We start from the raw sequence: 11273 nt of genomic DNA, 5'->3' as shown, positions 1-11273 counted from the left end.
CCCAGCAGCACGTATGATCCCCCAGCACCACCAGGAGTGATCCTCGAGTGCAGAGCCAAGAGTCAGCCCTGAGCATCACTAGCTCTGGTTCTGAAACAGAACAAAAACTCAGAACAAGTTCTAAACCATTTCTGTTCTGTTCAGGCAAAAACAGGCCTTTCCCTAGAGATTCAAGGGACCTCTGCCTTTATATTGGGTCGTAGGCTTCCTACTTCCCGGCGACACCCTATCCCTCTGTGGGGTATGGGGGCCCTTACCACTCCCATTATTCTTACTAACATCCACCACCTTTTCCCGCCAAGTCTCGACAACCTGTGATGTCACAACATGGTACTGCAGGTGCACTTCACTGAAGCCTCTTGGCACACATGTATGCCCGTATCAGCCCTCCAGACAGCTCAGTGGCTGGACTGGCCACCTCTGCTCGATGTGTGAGGACTTGTCATCATGATGGAGTCCTCACAGCCACCCTGGTGCTGTCTCTCCACCTTATTCCCTACTTCCTGGCACCAGTCCCACAGCCAAATGGGAGTCTGGGGTACAAAATGTGTAATAGAGATGGACCCCCATAGAAAGAGTGTGAGAATGAGGCTGGAGATATAGTACGGGGTTCTTTTTCCTTTTTTCTTTTTTGCCTTTTGGGGTCACACTCGGTGATGCACAGGGGTTTCTCCTGGCTCTACACTCAGGAATTACTCCTGGCGGTGCTCGTGGGACCATATGGGATGCTAGGAATCAAACCTGGGTCTGCCACATGCAAGGCAAATGCCCTACCCACTGTGCTATCACTCCAGCCTGAGTGTGGGGTTCTTAAGGCATTTGCCTTTGCATGTGGTCGGCCCTCTGATTGAGTCTCATAATCCTCTCATGATCCCCTCCCACCCCCCAGTAATGTGGGGAGTGACCCCTGAGGACAGAGCCTAGGGAAGCTCCAAGCACCACTATAAGCGACTCAAACCTGCCCAAAAGAATGTCAACAGAAGCAGGATTGCATTGAGGAAGAACTACAATGTTTGCCCAACCAACAGAGTCTTGGGTGACCCATTAGGAAAATCTGGAGTTTGTATTGATTATTGGGGGTTTCTGGCCAGGTCCCTATGACTGCACCTTGATATTCTGTTTGTTCTCAGGCATTGGGGTTAGGCTACCTGGGAAGGACAGGACCTCATTTGGGCAGCTGGAGCAGCTGTAGACTGACCACACTCCCACAGCTGGCCACCTGTTCTTTTTAGAAGTGGAGTAGGTCTAGTTCCACTTCTCAGTATCTGCCACATCTTTGGGCATCAGATTCTTCACACCCAATTCTGCTTTGAATAACAGTATTGACAAAAGGTCAGTCCAGCTGCCAAATGATTGTCAGCTATCATGAAATGAGAGTCCAAGTCAAACCACAGGAATCTCAACCTGCGTGGAAAATAGGCATCACTCATTCACACTTGTGCTATTTCATTATTACATGAATATCACAAGAAAACCATCACTTATAAATCTTCTAGGGAGATTAAAAAAAACCACCTTGAATGAGTTTTTCTTTCCAGGATCACTGGAAAAGCAGAGCCATCTGGTCAAGCCTGTTACTAATATGCAGTTAAACTGCACAAAATGAAACACATCTCACATGACTGTCATGGGTTCCCTCTGCAGGGCTGAATCACACTGGCAGAAGCAAGCACCCCTTGGAGAAGAACAGAAGCGTGGAAAATGAGAGGAAGTCTTCCTGTTAGCGACCCAGCAGGGAGGGGGCAGGGAGCTTAGCCATGACCTGAATTCCAATAGGGCCAAAATAACTAACAAGCTTTTAGCCAACCCTCAAGTATTCCTCTTAGCATCCTCAGACATGCCTCTAGGCTTGCTACAGGAGCCAAGGGAGGAGCTGGGCTGGGGGCAGGAGTGAGATTGCTCAATGACATCCCAAGGTCATGGAGCTTTGACAAAAATGGGAGCAAAGCCCAGGCCTCTGGATGTGAGACTGGACATATCTCTCCTCATGTCACATCCTCTTTGGACAGACATCTGTCTGTATTCCTGTGGACCTGAAAGGCAGCTCAACCAGAGCTGTGCCTTGTGCCTGGGACCACGCTCTCTGTTCTCGAGAGAGCTTTGCTGCTAAGATGCTGTCAGCGAGAGCTGCTCTACCAGCCATGCCTCCTTGGCCATGGTCCTCTCCACGCATGCTGCTGACGAGCCAATGTTCCCTGCTGGTTATTCCCCTCCCAAGCCCCCCCCCAGCAGCCCTTATCAGTGACAGGCAGGTAGGGGGTCCCTTACTTCTGAAGGGACAGCTCTGTCACTGGGGATCTACTTTTCCCTGTCACCTGGGTCTGCCTCAACTCCTTACTCCATCCTCTTTTCTCTCCTTCTTTTCCTCACTTCCTTATTCTCCTCATGATTTTCCCTAGGAATGCCCCCTAATACCTCATTTTCCTTGTCTCAGAATCTGCTTCCTGGGAATCCAAATCAAAACCCAAGCACCTTTCCTCAATCACGTGTTGTGTGGGGGTGGGGGAGGGAAGGAGAGGAAGAGGACCTGGTCCACAGATGTCCTAGGGGTCCTTGAGCTAAAGATTCCAACAGAGGGTGGCGTGACCTGGGAGCTTAGGTGGAATAGGTATAAAGAAGTAGAAATAGAGGAAGAGAAACTTCCAAAGATTGGTAATCACGGAATGGAGAGATAGTACAGGGGGATGGCAATTGCCTTGCACACAGCTGACCCCAGTTCCATCCCTGGCACCTCATGGGGTCCCCTGAGCATCACCAGGAGTGATCCCTGAGAGCAGAGCCAGGAGTATGCCCTAAGCACAACAATAAAGATTTGTAATCACTTACCAAGTGCAGGGGAATTTAGTGGTGACTATCTAAGATTGATAGCTGAAAATCCAGAGTACAGCCTGTCTGTGTGGGCAGCGCCTGTCGGGGCAGCTGCAGGACTGTGGGTGGGAGGGGGTAGGGTGCAGGGACGTGGGCATAATCCAGCCATTTGATTACAGAGATTACATCATTATCATCATCATCATCATTATGCTGATTATTATTATTTGTGATGCCAGAGATAAATCCAGGCTCTCAAACATTTGCATGGGCGAGTTACAACTGAGCCACATTGCCCGTTACAACTAGATTTCCTTTGATTATTTTAACAGCACAATCATTTGTTTTTTTTTTAAATTTTTTTCATAAGGTTGTTCACATTAATTAATTACATTTAATATTCCAACACCAATCCCACCACCATTACACCTTCCCATCACCATTATTTCGAATTTTCCCACCACCATTCAAGCCTGCCTGCCAGTGGCAGATGTTAGATCAGTTATTTTTCTCCTGCTCATTGTGAATACCACGAGAGGTTGCTTCTAGATTCTAAAATTGTAAATGGTTGGGGTCCAGAAACATCTCTGTAGGGAGCTAATCCATTTCTAGATGCATTTGGGAGACTCTGGATCATTGATGCATTGAGATGGCACCTGGTGGACATGACAGCCAGGACCCCAAGCAGGGACAGGGGAGACGGGAAGGGCCGGCCCAGCTCCACTGCCACCACGTGGCCTGGAGCCTTAGTCCCCAAACCTGAGTAGCTGAGTTTTGCTTCTGGAAGTTTGTGTCCACCACAGTTTCATCTGAAGTGTGCAGAGAGGGCTCACCCACTCCATCTGAGGTGCCCTGGTGGAATTGGCTCCGTACAAGATCCAGAGAGATCTCCGGTGAACTGCTGTCTTCCGGGATTCACTGCTGTGTCTCTCAGCACAATAGTTTCATTTAGAGAAACAGGAAGTGGGGAGGTAGGTACAACTTCAAAGAAAACACATGGGCTTCTTCAGAGGGGTAACGCCGAGAGTACGCACCTCAGGTGGACATGCGGAAGATCCCACCCGAGATGGAGAATTTATGCCACTTGCGTTGTACAGATGGCTTTAGAGCCAGGGTTTTCCCAGCACAGCTAGACTTAATGTTTTTTAAATTGTTTTGTTTTGTTTTGTTTTGGGGCCATACACAGTTATGCTCTGGGATTTCTCCTGGCTTTGCACTCAGGAATTATTCCTGAGGGTGCTTGGGGGACCATATGAGGATGTGAGGGATTGAACCCAGGTCGGCTGCGTGCAAGGCAAGCACCTGACCTGCTGTGTTATCACTCTGGCCTCTAGCACAATAGACTTACTAACCTGGATGTGAGACCAAGGACCTTGAATTCGGGGAGTTTGTGAACTGAGATAGGGGAAGTTAAAATCACTATCATTGAACTGAATTGTTCTTGATGAATGTAACCAACAAACTTGCACACTAGCAGAAGTTTATATTTTCATGTGATATTAAATTGGTGTGAATTTCAAAAATCACACACAGTCATCGTGTTTAGAAGTAAGAAAATGGCTAGATCTGCTTCTAGCACTTCTGACATATTAAGAAAGAACGTACCTATGGTTCACATCATTTTGCTTGTTCTTTTTTTTTTTTTTTGACTGGAGGTACTCAGGGCTTACTCCTGGCTCTGAACTCAGGGATCACTTCTAGCGGACTCAGGGGTGGGGGTACTGGGGGTTGAACTTGGGTTTGCAAGGCTGTACTCAAGGCAAGCACCTTCCCCGCTGTACTATCACTCTGGCCTCATACATCTTAAAATAATTTGATGGGTCAGGGAAAGAGTTCAGGTGGCACAATCCAGGCTCCAAACTTGATCCCTGGTATCCCACAGGCCCCTAGCCTGGCTGGCTGTGGCTTTAGTGACCTCAGCATCAGCACTGAATTGTCAGGCTCACACAGCATTTCAGCGAGGGTTACACGATTTCCCTGAGTGTTGCTTGGAAAGTCCCCTCAAAATACAGAAGGTAGACGGTTAAGGTGCTTATCTTGCATGCAGCCAAGCCTGGTTTGATCCCTGACCCTGTACGGTTCCCTGAGCATTGGCACAAAACAGAGCCAATTTTCAAAAAGAACCTTTTCCTTCTGTCTCTGTGTGATTGTCAGCTCTGACAATTTCAACCAAAAGCCACATTGATGGTTGGGTAGAGATAGTACAGGGATAGTATAGGGATTAAGGTACTTGCCTTGAATGAGGCCAACCCAGCACCATATGTATGCTCAACCCTTCAGTACCACTGGGAGTAATCTCTGAGCACAGAGCCAAGAGTAATTCTTGAGATCTTCCAGTGTGAGCCACTTACCAATACAGAGTCCCAGACCTCAGGCTGAGTGTAGCAATCTGTATTTTCTTTGGAGTGGGTTCTCCCAAGTGATGCTTGGCGCATTCTGGATGACCCCACTGGCTAATGATTCAGATGAGGCTTGAGATGCTCTGTGCTCGGGGCCCACTAGGGCTGCACCTTGCAGTGCTTGGGGGACCTGATCAAACTGACCATATGCAGGCCAAATGCCATAACCTCTGTACTATCTCTCCAATCCCAGAATCCTGGAGCTTTATTTTATTTTTATTTATTTATATTTTTGGGATTGGGGGGGAACCACACCCAGCTGTGCGCAGTTTATTCCTGGCTGGCTCTGTGCTTAGGAAATACTTCTGGCGGGGTCTGGGGGACCATATGTTGTTCTAAAGATAGAACCTGGGTTGGTTTATCTTACCTGCTTTATCTGCTATAGTATCTGCCTTACCTGCTATACTATCACTCTGCTTCCAAAACTCTGCTTTTTAAACAAGACACCACTGGTGGTTTAGAGATAAAAAATGATATGGAGGAGAATCTATAAAAGGTAAGAAGATTTTGTCTTAAAAGAACATTGGGGGGGCTGGAACAATAGCACAGCGGGTAGGGTGTTTGCCTTGCACACAGCCAACCCGGGTTGGATTCCCAGCGTCCCATATGGTCCCCTGAGCACCTCCATATTGCCAGGAGTTAATACCTGAGTGCATGAGCCAGGAGTAACCTCTGTGCATCACCAGGTGTGACCCAAAAAGCCAAAAAAAAAAGAACATTGGGATAGAAGCAAAACTGCAACGTCCTTACAGAAATCGCTGTCCTCTACATGTTTGCCACATGCTAATCATGTAGCTGAGTTCATAATACCTATGGTTTCGATGATAACCTGGACCAGGCAGGTGAAGTCCACCCCCTACCCCCCATACACTCTGCTTAATGCCACTATAAAATCCCTCATTCTCTCTGAATGGGCAGGGTCGTTATTTTAGAGGTCCCAGTTTGGAATTTTTTTTTCTTTTGACCAGATAAAGCTTTTAAACAAATTACACTCCCCCCATTTTGGTTTTTATAGAAGAGGACAATAGTTCCTTGTTGGCCAATACTGAAGACATCAATCACAGTGTCCTAACCTTAGTGTCATGGTTCCTGAGTGTAAACTTAGTATAATTGGAGGGCTCTGAGGATCAATGCACAGCAAATTCCTAAGAGAGATTCAATTGCTAATCTCCCAGCCCTGGAATGTCAGGAAGGAATACCAGGGTTTTAGCAAGAAGCCATCCCTGTATTTAACATTCCTGTGTAGGAACTGTCTCTTGAGTTACATTTGGGTTTGATTCTGCAAAAGCAAACGTGAGAGAGAAGCACAGACCGCTGTTTCCTGTAAGGGACTGAACATGGACGAAGAGTTTCTGGGTCTGCAGAAAGAACCTTTTCCTTCTGTCTCTGTGTGATTGTCAGCTCTGATAATATTGTTCTGTTTCAGTTTTATTTTTTTGTTTGTTTGGTTTTGGGGGTCCATAGCTGGAGGTGCTCAGGGCTTACTCTGTGCTCAGGGATCACTCCTGGCAGGGCTCAGGCCACCCTCTGTGGTGCCAACCTCATCTCCCTCACTGTATTGTAAAGAATGCTTTCTGAGGCTGCCTGAGCTCTGCATTTGGGTGCCCAGGACCAGTAAGTGAGATGTTACATGGGAGACATGTAAAGAACAAGCCAATCACTTGATAAGCCATGACATTTTATATTTTTAGAGACCCAGAAAGTTGCTCAGGGCTGTTGAGAGGAACCAGAACGAGTTATCTCCTTTCCAAAACCCAGTTTTCCATTTTAGAAACAAAAAAAGATAGACAGGGATTTCAGTGCTTGCCTTGTTTGCAAGCGACTCTGGTTCGAATCCCAAGCACCACGTACATAATAGTCCCTAGAGCACCACCAGGGGTCACTACTGAGGCAGGAGCAGCTTCTGAGCACTGTTGGGTGTGGCCCAATCTCACCGTCCAAATAACAAACAAGCAAATTTGCATTTAAGCACTTCCTCAGTGCTCCTGACATTTGGCTAACTCATAAAATCTCACAGTGGCACTGTGTAATTGGCACCAATTTAGCCCATTTTTATGGGGTGCCCTCCACACACCCCAGAATCTAGGTTAGGCCTTTATAGATGGGTGTCGGCCCCTGGACCCTTTCAGTGCAGGTTTCCCATATTTGAGAGCTGGACAGTGGTCCAATAGTGAGGCCCTGTATTCCATCCCTGGCACTGCAAAAACAAATCATTTTGATAGCTGGAGATGAGAGGAGGTAAAGAGTAGCCTTCTAAAAACCCCAGGCAAAAAGAAGGAAACTATAAAATGTGGGAAATAAGCATTTGCACTTTGGTATATTTGGAACCATGCTAAAAGTGATCATTTTGGTCTCATGTTGGTGCCTGATTAAGTGAAGGAAGCTAGATACAAATTGAAAGGCATCGGGAACTCACTGTAGGTTCTAATTAGGGAGAAGCTGTGAAGTAGGCAGGAAGGACAGAGGAATGAGTTTTAGAGATGACCTGGAATTCCAGCTACACAGACATAAAAGCAGAACCTGAACTGGGTGAGCGGCTGTGAAAACTGGAAAGGAAGAGGTGAGCTGCAGGGGCAAATGATGGAGGAAAGGAAACATTCAGGATGATCTCACACTCTTGATCCTAAAGGAATACAGCATCGTTTTCAGGAAAAGAAGATGGCTTTTGGACACAAGTTTGTAGGTCGGACTTGAAACACAACTGGAGGAGAGGCAAAACGAGAAGGTGAAAGATTCCTCTAAGCTCCCTGCAAGTATGGGGTGAAGGAATAGAGTAAGGTGAAGCCAAACAGAAGAAGCCAACAAGAATCCTTTCCCTGGAAAGAGGAGCCATTGAAAGAGAAAGACAGCAAGTTTGGTGTGTGAGAAGAAAACTTGTGTGGTGAGCCAGTGGGAGGTCAGGCAAGAGCGGAGACAGTCAAGTGAGGGACTGTGGGGTGATCAAAAGGGGAGACAGCAGTGGTAGTCACCCAGCATGCGTGAGGTTCACTCACTTTGTCCCAACTTCCTACTTCTGGATATCACTCAGTGAAGTAAAGATAGAAGACCCTGCATTGGGTATTTTTTATTTTGGCTTTTGAGGGTCATAGCTGGTGATGCTCAGGGGTTCCCTGGCTCTGCACTCAAGAATTACTCTTGGCGGTGCTTGGGGGACTGTATGGGATGCTGGGGATCGAATCTGGGTTGGCTGTGTGCAAGGCAAATGCCTTACCCATTGTACTATGTACTATAGCTCCAGTCCCTGCACTGGTATTTTTATTCAGAGCCTTCAAATTAGTCTCAGTCATGGTAAGTCATACCGTCTCTATATATCATTTTGTTTTCACTCAGTGGAGTAAATCATTGGCACTACTTTCTTATTAAAAAAACCCTATTTTTTTTGAGGGGGCACACATGGTGGTTCTCAAGGAACCATGTTGTGAGGATTAGACCTGGGGCTCCCGCATGAAAGTCTGACTTTCAATCATTTGGAGCATCATCCTGACCCTCCGTATCATCTTGAGTTGACATTTACATAGCCTCAGTTCAGGTGCTCTGCCTGCAAGTACAGAAACACACAGGCTTGTTTCTGGTAGCTTTCGGAGAAAATAAGAGGAAAGGGCCAGATAATCCAGAGCTTCTGTTAGTCCCTTATGCTCTGTGATGTGTTGTTGTACAACATATTTACATAAAGAGCATCCAATGGGAGAGCAGGGTGGGGGAAGAGAGACAATCAATATAAACAAGGGACCCCAGGTCTTCCAGGGGCTGCAACTCCACAACTGCTATCTCTCTCACTGCTGTTTGTATTGCTGCTTTGGGCCACCACTAACCACTAGTTCTTTCAGCGGCTTTTGGCACTTTGGGCTTTTTTTCCCCTTTTGCTTAAATGTTTCCTTCATATTCATTGAGGTTTTTTTATACTTTCTTATTTTTTATTTTATTTTTTTATTGAATCACCATGTGGAAAGTTACAAAGCTTTCCGGCTTAAGTCTCAGTTATACAATGCTCAAACACCCATCCCTTCACCAGTGCACATATTCCACCACCAAATATCACAGTATACGTCCCCCCATCCCCCCGCCTATGTAGCTGATAAATTTCACTTTACTTTCTCTTTACTTAGATTACATTCAATATTTCAACAAAAAACTTACTATTATTGTTTGGAGTCCCCCCCCCCCCAAAGATCAAGTACCTCGGAATTAGCTTAACTTAAGGCACTTTGGGCTTTTCCAGCAGTTCCTGCCACGTTTCCTGCTGAAGAAAGGGGAGGATCTTCTGGTGCGATGTGATGTGAATGTTATCCTGGGCACGGAGTTGCTGTCAGTGCAGCTACATGAACTGTAAAATAAAGAGCTGGGACACAGTGAGATCTTGGGTGCTCACTGCTAATCTTACTCATTGTCCACAAGGATCACGAACTCAATCAGCATTTGTTGTAATAGAAGGAGGAGGGGTAGAGAGAGAGGGAGGGAGGGAAGGAGAGAGGGAGGGAGAGAGTCCCTATTCCCACCCCCTCTTTCCAGCAGAAGTTCTCTAGGATTGAGGAAACAGCAGTGCATGAGCCTGGCGGCTTACTTCCCCTTGAGCCTCATTGGCCAGAAGTAGGTCACATGCAAATTTCTGGCTAATCACTGCTGAGGGACATGCGCTCAATTTATTCTGAAACAGTAGGCTCTCGCAGAGGGGTTCCTGAACAAAACTGGGGTTCCTTCTCCCCTCTTTCTACTCCATCTCCTTCTCCTTCTCTTTCTTCTCCTTCTCGATTTGGGGCCACACCCAGCGATGCTCATGGGTTACTCCTGGTGCTGCACTCAGGAATTAATCTTGGTGCTCAGGGAACTACATGGGAAGCTGGGATCAAACCCAAGTCCACCACGCGCGAGACAAGGTCGCTGCCTGTTATACTATTTCTCCAACCCCATGTTTTAATTCTTGAGTGTTGCTACACCATGTCCATCACCAGTGTCAAGGTCCCTCCCCCGTTATCATAAGGCCCCTTCCCCTACCCCCTAGCTCCTGCAGGTCATGGTTTTACTGACCATATCTACTTGGGATAGTTTAATACCTCGCTTTGATGAGAAGACCTTTTAAATACAGTTGATTAGAATCATTAAACATCACTTTATCACTTGTCATCCTGTTCTCATGGATTTGCTCAAGTGGGCACCAGTAATGTCTCCATTCATCCCTGTCGCGTGCTAGTGTACCCCAATGGCATCTGCTCACTCCAGGAACACTAAGAGCCTCAAACTGTTCATTCAGAGTCTTGACGAGGAAGTCTTACCATCTTGCAGGTGGGCGGCCAGGCCTTCTTTTGACATCTCGTGGAATACAGTCGGTAAAAGCTCTAGTCCAGACATGTAAATCGCATTACATGTCTGGCCTATCTGATTTTCGTTGCCTTGGCAAATGAGAAAGCGTCCCTGATTCGTCGATGGAGGTCAGAACTCGGGATTCCTTCTCTCACTTGAGTGAAACGTGATATTCCAAGCATAGCTCTTTCTATTCCTCTTTGGGAGATCTAAATAGTGTTCTTATCCTGTTTCCTGTTTTAATGAGCATGGTGATGAAACAGGATCATTAAACATAATGGGAAAAATTGTTAGCATTGCATTGGACACAGTAGGCTACAGCAAATACTTGATGGAAAAATGAATATATCAGTAGACCTGAACTGCTAGCTGAATCTTGTTGTTAAAGTCCCACAAGGCTCAGAGGAAGGGCTTCAGCTCTTTCTAGTCCAGTTCTCTTTAAATGCACCCCCAGAATACAGTGTTTCCTAATGACCTCTATTATATGCTTTTCCACTTTGCTTGGGGGTCACATCCTGGCTGAGCACTCAGGGCTTACTCCTGACAGTCTTAGAGGCCCACTTGGTGCTGGGGATTTACCCGTGGCTCATGCATGCCCGGCATTCCCTCCTGTCCTCTGAGCCCTCTTCCGGTCTAGTCATGTGCATTTAAACAGGGACCCTAGGGAGATGCCAGTACAAGCTCCTGGGTATAAGGGAGAGTACCTAACAAGGTGTGGTTCAAAGAGTTCTCATTTAATGACTCACCAAATTAAAGAACTAGCAATTT

The sequence above is a fragment of the Sorex araneus genome, chromosome 2 (assembly GCF_027595985.1).
Source record: "Sorex araneus isolate mSorAra2 chromosome 2, mSorAra2.pri, whole genome shotgun sequence".
In the NCBI taxonomy this organism is placed as follows: Eukaryota; Metazoa; Chordata; class Mammalia; order Eulipotyphla; family Soricidae; genus Sorex; species Sorex araneus.
Note: the sequence above shows the minus strand (reverse complement) of the source record.